The sequence below is a fragment of the Palaemon carinicauda genome, chromosome 3 (assembly GCF_036898095.1).
Source record: "Palaemon carinicauda isolate YSFRI2023 chromosome 3, ASM3689809v2, whole genome shotgun sequence".
Classification (NCBI taxonomy): Eukaryota; Metazoa; Arthropoda; class Malacostraca; order Decapoda; family Palaemonidae; genus Palaemon; species Palaemon carinicauda.
In genome coordinates, this window is record NC_090727.1 from 108,571,225 (window position 1) to 108,580,615 (window position 9,391).

Sequence of the window (9,391 nt, forward strand, 5' to 3'; positions counted from 1 at the left end):
TTATAAAAAAAAAAATATTTTTGTTTTATTTCAGACAACTAACAGGTGATGGGAAGATCGAAAAAACGGTGATTTATAGAAGTGTGTATAAATGAAACACAATTGCACGCGCAGAGTGTATCCAACGTTACTGTAAAGCAATTTATCAAAATTGAATAAAACAAAGCATACACAGTAGAGTGAGTGGTTAATATTATTCTTGGCAATCGAAGCCAAAATAATGTAAAAATGTCCCCCCCCCATTGCTAAACATGGAGCCAATCAAGGAATGATCAGGATGTAACATACAAACCTCAGATGTCAAGAAGATCTTGTCTTGTTACTGTTGGGGACGGCGTAAATGGTTTATACTAAACTATGTCTTCAGTGCCTAAATCATTTTGAGTATTTATCCTTTTCCTTAACATCTGCTGAACGAAGAAAAGACTTTATATACGAGAGAGAGAGGAGAGAGAGAGGAGGAGAGAAGAGAGAGAGAGAGAGAGAGAGAGAGAGGAGAGAGAGAGAGAGAGCCTATTACTGTTAATCTGGCATAGAATTAGTTCAATATAAGTCATTCTAATGAGAGAGAGAGAGAGAGAGAGGTGAGAGAGAGAGAGAGAGAGGAGAGAGAGAGAGATAGAGTCTCAATAAGAATTAGTGATACTTTGGTATTGAATCAGTTCAATGAAAACAGAGTCATTCTAATGAGAGAGAGAGGAGAGAGAGAGAGAGAGAGAGAGAGCGAGAGGAGAGAGAGAGAGAGAGAGAGAGAGAGCATATATTACTCTATCAAAGGTATTGCTGTTATGATCAAAGTGTGTGTGTCTGTGTTATGTATACCAGTAAATACATTTTACGAGAAACCTTTCAAATCTGATCAGCAAGGTCGTATAAGCATATCTAGTACAAGCACATCTACATTTTAGGCGATGGCCTTGATAGTTTTACGCCAGTTAACTAACAAACTTTCACTTGATCACAATCAGTTTCATTAAGTATCGGGAATCAAATCTCGTAAGCCTTATTTACATTTCGCTGAAAATGTATAAAAATCTTAGGAGTTATAATAGACCTTAACACTAAACCATTTCCCCCCACCTCAAGTATTGCAAAAACTGACGACTCAACGTCTTTGCATGCATGCATACTTAGCCATCAATAATTTGATTATGATACCACAAAGGTCCACAATGAAATTACCAAGGAACTTTTTGTATGAATTTTTTTTCCGGTTTATTAGAACAGTTGAATATTCAAGCTCATAAGCTGCGTCTTTATTATCATTATTATTACTTCCCACAGCTACAACCCTAGTTGGAAAAGCAGGATGCTATAAGCTCAGGGGCCCCACAAGGAAAATAGCCTAGTAATGAAAGGAAACAAGGAAAAATAAGATATTTTAAGAACAATAACATTACCAAAATAAATATTTCCTATATAACCTAAAAATTTTTAAGAAAACAAGAGGAAGAGAAATTAAACTGAAAAGGTTGCCCGAGTGTACCCTCAAGCAAGAGAATTCTAACCCAAGACAGTGGAGGACCATGGTACAGAGGCTATGGCAGTACCCTAGACTAGAGAACAATGGTTTGATTTTGGAGTGTCCTTCTCCTAGAAGAGCTGCTTACAATAGCTAAAGAGTCTCTTCTACCCTTAACAAGAGGAAAGCAGTCACTGAACAATTACAGTACAGTAGTTAACCCCTTGAGATAATTTTTTATTTTTTTTATTTCTTTTTTTTTTCATTTATTTTTTAATATTCTTTTTTTTTTTTGTAATCACAGTGTTGTCAGGTGTATGAGGAAAGCATGCACTCAAAGGGCTTTTGGTAAAACGGAAAGTTGGGAATACTTTTGCAATATGAACATAATTAGATTTATGGCTGTGGGCCTCATGGGCCCAACACAGGAACCGGGGAGACCATTCAGCATCGAGATAAAGGGGGGAGAGGGAAGAGGCACAGATAGCACCATGAGGTAAAAGGGAACTGAGGGTAAAGCAAAAGGCTAAGAGGAAGTGGCAGCTAGGAACGAAAATGACGCTTTGTAAACGGCTGATGACAACAGTCGTATCTGGAACAAGGGAGAAATGAATTAGAAGGTAGTTAATACCAGGACCAAGTATTACGAGTACAGGCTGTCTCTCCCGAGTGATGGTGGCGTAAATGGCATCCAGGTTTCAAGAAAGTCTGTGATTATTGCCAGAAATAAAATGGTGAAAGACAAGCATGGGAATCAAATAGGCAAAGATAAATACACATTGCTGTGGAAAAGATAGTTACACAAAAGGGAAAAAGGAGGAAGATAGATATTAAAGGGTACGAAAACAATATCGTCACTTGTATAGAAAGATTATTTAACAAATACGGATATCAAGAAAAAAACGTAAATTATTATATTATGACGATAATTATCTCTGCTGTTGCGATAAATGTAACGGGAACAATGGCAAAATGAAAATACGAACAAAGAAAAACGAACAAAATGTTCACATTTCATTCTGACGGTGGACCCTGCGGGGAGTGAGAGAGAGAGAGAGAGAGAGAGAGAGAGAGAGAGAGAGAGAGAGAGAGATAAATGAAAACATGATATCTTATTAGGATTTACTATATTTGTTCTGCGGTGAGGACTTGATTTATTACCAATAAATTCTGATGCGAGTCATTTCGAGGAGAAACTTGGCCTCTCGCCACAAATACTTCTTTCGTGCCAAATATTTCCTTATAAAATGTCTTCAATATAATCTCAAGTTAGGAAGTCCAACAGTTTATTCTCTCCTTAATCCACGCCTGACATTAATCATATGTTGATTTCCATTCCTTCAAGTATTTCAACATTATCCTTAGCATTCTTATTAATATTACTAGCTTTAGCATATGCAATCTTCAATTTAGTTTACCCAAATATTATTTACTAGTGCTTAAATTGTCTACAGACAAGAACGATGTCTTTCGCAAGTTTGATAGGACATAAAAATCTAACTTTCCAGTATCTTCAGCGAATATAGAAATTGAAAAGACTTCAAGGAAAAAGAAAGAAAGAAAGAAAAAAAAAAGAAAATACACGCAGCTGGAATTGAGAGATGTAAATAGAATTCTGATGGGCTGCGAAAATCCCAAGACACTTCTGAGCTTCCTCAAAAAAGATGAATTCCCTGAAGTTCAATTTTTATTAGTTAAGGAGAGAGAGAGAGAGAGAGAGAGAGAGAGAGAGAGGAGAGAGAGAGAGAGAGAGAGAGAGGAGAGAGAGAGAGAGGAGAGGAGAGAGAGGGGGGAGAGAGAGACTGCACCTTATAGCATCCTGCTTTTTCAGCAAGGGTTGTAGCTTAGCAAGTAATAATAATAATAATAATAATAATAATAATAATAATAATAATAATAATAATAATATCTAAACTAGTCTTTATTTTAAATTGCATACATCACAGGAATTTCAAAGAAAAAAATATAGTAAAAACCAATAAATTATTTCTGAGGTGATGCCGCTAAAATATTAATACAATATCTCTCTCTCTCTCTCTCTCTCTCTCTCTCTCTCTCTCTCTCTCTCTCTCTCTCTCTCAAAGAAACTGAGAGCTCAATCAATTAGCCACCCACATCAACCTTCCATTTCCACCTGGCCTCTTGCAGGCTCTGATTAAGCGATACCCTCGATTGAGGATTGATGGACTCGACTGAATAGAAATTAAAAAGATAACAGTATTAGCAAGAGAAAATATCGTCTTTGATGCAAAAAAGGACGTAATTACACGAATCTATAGAGGCCTTCTTCTGTGACAGATCAAATAAATATGATTTTGTTAGGGTAAGCTTTTTCTAAGCGGAAGCTGGAACACATGAGTAGAGAAGAGGGTAGCCATTCATCTTCTGTAAACTGGATTTGCAAATAGATTTTCCTTAGATCTTTGAATCTACGAATCGCTCAAACTGAAATACTTGTTCAAGCTCTGCAAGCAAGAGGGGCTTTTGATGGGAGTGCCGAGAGGACTGGCGCCCGACCATACGAGTATATCTCTGATCTAATAGCCACACTGAATCAGGATTCTGACTATGACAGTCTATACCGTCTTTCAACCAATTAAGGAGAGAGAGAGAGAGAGAGAGAGAGAGAGAGAGAGAGAGAGAGAGAGAGAGAGAGAGAGAGAGAGAGAGAGAGTCCATGTCGACATTTTAAAGCAACTTAAACCTGCGTTCATTCATAATAAGAAAATTACAAGAATTACAAATACACAATTACAGTTACAAAAAAAATAAATAAATAAATAAATATCTCAAAAGCCCAGCAGCTATTTCTGAGCTGATGCTACTGTAATATTAACTCTCTCTCTCTCTCTCTCTCTCTCTCTCTCTCTCTCTCTCTCTCTCTCTCTCTCTCTCTCCAAAAGGTACAGATCATAATCAAATAGCATCACTACCGCTCACATCAAAGCTTCCATTTCCACTTGGCCTCTTACAGGATCTGATGAAGAGAACAGACGCGTAGAGAAAAGGACCTTGACAACCAGAATACCTTCCAAAGTAGTAAAAATATAGATAAAAATAAATTTCTATTCTTAGAAATTCCCCAGAATTTCTAGTACAATTTCTACTCTTCTTATCATGCCTCAACCTATGCAATCTTTATTATCCAAATGTTATGTTGTTCACAAGTACCTAAATTGTCCTTAAATAGGAATTTGCCATGTGAAATGGACACAGATAGTCAATAGATATTGAAGGATGTCTTTCGCAGGCTTTGTAGGACATGAACTTCTAATGTTCCAACGCGTTCGCCTAGCATTCGCATGGCAGAAGATCGATCCCGGCCCAGTACCATGAGTTTAAACTGTTAACTGGGGAGGCCACTACTGCAGTTGGGCACCGCAGTGGGGGAGCTGGGCTTAACCGGCTGACGTTCTGGTGAACATCTTTTCTGATGAAACTGGAACTGAAACCATACACCTTTAACCTTTAAATGTCAGTATTGCAGAGACAGCAAGGGAAACAATTACACGCCGTTGGAACCCAGAGATGTAAACAGAATTCGGGACGACTACGAAAATCCTAAGACATTCTGAGCCTCTTCATAGAAGGTGATTTCCCAGAAGTTCCGATTTCATAGATTAAGAAAGGGAAAATACTGCCAAAGCGAGGAGAGAGAGAGAGAGAGAGAGAGAGAGAGAGAGAGAGAGAGAGAGAGAGAGAGAGAGAGAGAGAGACTAAACAAAATTAAACCTAATCTCAAACGGAAGTGTTAATTAAAAATGCAAATTTACAAAATACCATATAGCGATTCAGGAAATGAATGAAATACTATGAACAGAATAGAAGAGACCTTTTAGCATGGGGATGGGAGATCAAGAGGGAAGCAGAAAATTAGATGGCTAGATAAGGTGAAGGATGATATTGAGAGAAGTGGTTTGGTGGAAGAGGATTCCGTTGATGGAAAGCATTGGAGAGGACGCATCAGGCAACCGACCCCATTGTGTAAGGATAACGGTGGGCAAGAACTATAAAATGAATTGTTTGTAGTTCATTTCATTGATCTAATATTTACTGAAACATATATTCTTTTCTAATTAACTTTGTATTTATAATAAACACATCAAATTATCAAAATCCGAAAATCCAACTGTTATAGTACGCATATATCTCGGGTAGCTCATTAGGCTGTTGTTGTGCTCTGACCTTAATATTCGTCGTTATTAACTAATTATGCTTCATCCCGAATTCTAATTAAAAACCCCCTTCTGACGTCATCCTACAGATCCGAAATCATCAAAGCGAGCACACACTCGTCTAATGCTATAACACACGAGATAATTAATCAATTCTACTCAATTTGGGAAATCAGTTTAGTTTACAATTTACAAAACATAAAAACTTAACCCCATATTCATATTCCACAAAAATATTTGAGAGTTTAAAAAAAAGTATTTATCGATTAATCAGATTATCGAGGTGAAAAAAATAACCTGACTCACAGGACTAGTGAAGGTTCATTATGAAAACAAAAAGTTAATTATAACTAGCAAACAACAAAGATAGAAAAGTTAATTATAACTTGTCAGTTATAATATTGTAAGACTTTATTAACAGTTATTACTGAAAAGGACAGTTCTGAAAAAATCTGTTGCAAAAACTTATTCTTAGCTTTCGACTAAACTTTGAACATTCTTCAGAGTTACGCTTTAATATCAGGGGTGTAGCCTTCTCCAGAGACGGTCAATGGATCACAATGGGGGGGGGGGTTGCGATGAGTAAACACGTAATAAGTGCTTCGTCTTCCCAGATGGATATGCTGACTTCCTTATCCTTTTTGTACTAATAACTGGCATTACCAAACGGAACTGATTCTACATCTATCCACTATCAAAGGTCTTTCTGTCCAGTTATAGTTTCTGGAAATATTTATATTTGATCTGGTCGGAGTTTTAGTAGCCTATTGGGAACGTCCCTACCTGGAGATGTCTTCGACGGGGGTTCAAGAAATGCTCAAGCTGGATAGCGTCTTGTAGTGTCTACAACCTCACCATCCTTGTGAGCTAAGGATAGTGGTTTGGGGAAGACTATAGTTCTACCTGCTAAGTTATCAGCCGCCACTGCTTGGTCCTCCCTGGTCCAAGCTTAATGGAGACCACGGTCAAGGTATCTCAACTGTCATGGAGACGAAGCTTGGGCACTGATCATCTATGGTCAGTCTCTTGGACATTCTCCTGCTAGGGCGTTGTCACGGTCCCTGTCCTCTGTCATTCATGAGTGACCATTAAACCTTTAAATATGGTTACTGATATTGCTGTTTTGTTTGAGTCTCTGGCTTAGCTTAATTAAATCATTGTAAGTTCTACATTTCCTAGAAAATAAAGTTTTCAGGTTCTTCTAAACCAACTAGAAACTAATAATGTTTTTGAAGGTAAGATTCTAATAACTTTGGCAGCACATAGAATTGCAGATACTTAAAATAGAGAAGCCTTGTTTGGAAACAAAACTTGGACCATTTTATTTGGATTTACAGTTGGATGATCTAGAGCTATTTTTGTTCACAGCGAAAAGGAAAACTTTTCGTCTAGTTTGCTCCATTCTGATTCTCTGATATTCAGAGCATCAGTTTCCAGAATTACAGTTTAGTGAAAGACTGAAAAAAGGAAATCAGACAATGGCTAGGTTAAGTAAAATTTGAAAATCAAATCGCCTGAAATTACATATGAAAATCAAACTATTTATCAGTTTAGTGAGATCGGTGTCATTGTATGGACATGGGTCATGGTATGATAATGAAACAATCTCCATTAGATTTAGTAGATTTGAGAACATAGCTCTCAGAAGGACATTGGGAGTTAAATGGCAGGACATGATTAGAAATGAAACTATAAGAGAGATTACTCGAGTGCTGCATGTTGATGAGATCATGAAGGGGGATAAATGGAGATGGTTTGGGCATGCTCTTCGCACTCCCCAAGAGAGATTAGTTCACTAAACGTTCAGTTGGGCTCCACAAGGCACTAGAAGAATTAGAAGACCCAGGCCTACATGGCTGAGGAATATGAAGAGGGATGTAGGAGATAATGAATGGAGAAGTATTCAATTAAAAGCTCAAGACAGAGACCGCTGGTGAAATCTAACCGAGATCTTTTGCGTCAATAGGCGTAGGAGGAGATGATATATATATATATATATATATATATATATATATATATATATATATATATATATATATATATACACTGGTCATGTTCAGCGGCATTGCCAAACGTATAATCACTTGATTTCTCCCCGTCCCTAGGGTGGGGAGGAAAGGAAGTAGTCATACCCTGGTGGTACTCCGAGAGTAAAGGGAGAGGGGGTGGGAATTGTTGAATTTGTGTGTGCATATGTGAATCTTTAGCCACCATTGTTGATAAGTCGCGTATACTAGTTATTAAATAATAAAAAACAATTCTAGTTACAAAACACACACGATCGAAAGTAAATCTCTTTGTAAACGCCATCTGTCGTGCCGTTGAAATGGATTAGTACAAATGCACGAGAGTCAGGCGGTAAATTGAATTGCCAGTGAACCCTTAAAGAAACCTTGGCAGCATCAAATTGCGTTTCGAACTGACTTACTCTGAAATGAGACTGAAATGGAGGGGGAAATGTCTTCCTTTCGTTTCGTCATCATTTAAAGTGTTCTGCAATCGAGTTTTAAAGGAAATAAGACTGACACCTCGCTCTACAATAACAGAATACTGCTAAACTTCTAAATGGATATGAAAATTGGCAACTAGACTAGTGATTCGTCCAAATTGATTGCTAAATATTTATATACAGTAGATATGTACGAACATGCACCCATCTCTCACCAGGTTACGACTATTCCCTCTCTCCCCTTCCCAAGGGACAGGGTGAGATGCCCGTGACCGGAAAGGAAAAAAAAATATATCCATACACATTATTATATAGGGGAGATCAGAAAAAAAATAAATCTCCTAATACAGTCTTGCGGGAAACCTTTGCGCACCCATTTATGCTTTAGCAATACCTTCAAATTTGAAATCTACTGTAAATGACCATACATATAACTGACCAGAACAAATGGTAGACAACTGACTAAATTAAACTTTCATTTCTTAAACAGAAAAAAAGCATTCTACTAACTTAGAAACACCTCTTCCATCATGTACAACATCTCTGATAACCCTGTGGAGCAGATCATTAATTACCTTCTTCATTAGGTGACTCTAAGGAAACTATTCTTCGAGTACCCAAGGCGGGGACACTAGACCATCAAAATCCACTACACCAAAGGACTATAACAGTCTTCCCACACAGAATGGACTACCCCACTAGTCAACATACTTAGGCCAAACTTCAGTGGCCAATCTTCAAATGATGCGCGGCAGTTTCCCTTGTCTTTGATATATTATTATGTGTTGATTTGGTAGTTTCTAGCATATTCTGGTTGTGGTGGCTAATTGGAAACGTCCCTGCCTGGTCATCTGCCGGACTGGGGTTCGAGTCATGCTCGAGCTCGATAGTTTCTTGTAGTGTTTACAATCTTAAGGTTGGGGGTTTGGGGGAGCCTATAGGTCTACCTAATGAGTCATCAGCAGCCACTGTCTGGCCCTCCCTACTCCTGCCTTGGGTTGAGGACTTGGGCGCTGATCTTAAGTATATATAGTCAGTCTCTAAGGCATTGCCACTGTCCCATGCCTCTGCCATTCATAAGTTGCTTTTAAACCAGATTTTGCTATGATAATTCATAAGTCTCTCTTATGTTCCATTTTCTGCTTAAGGAGGTATCCCTAAATGGCATGAGATTCCTTCCCAGCATATTTGCTGTCACAGTTATTTGCTATTTGTTTACTCTTTCACATACGCATGTAATATTACAGGTATTGAATACCAATACGCTCGCTGGAACAGTTGATGGAATTAGGACATTTGTTTTGT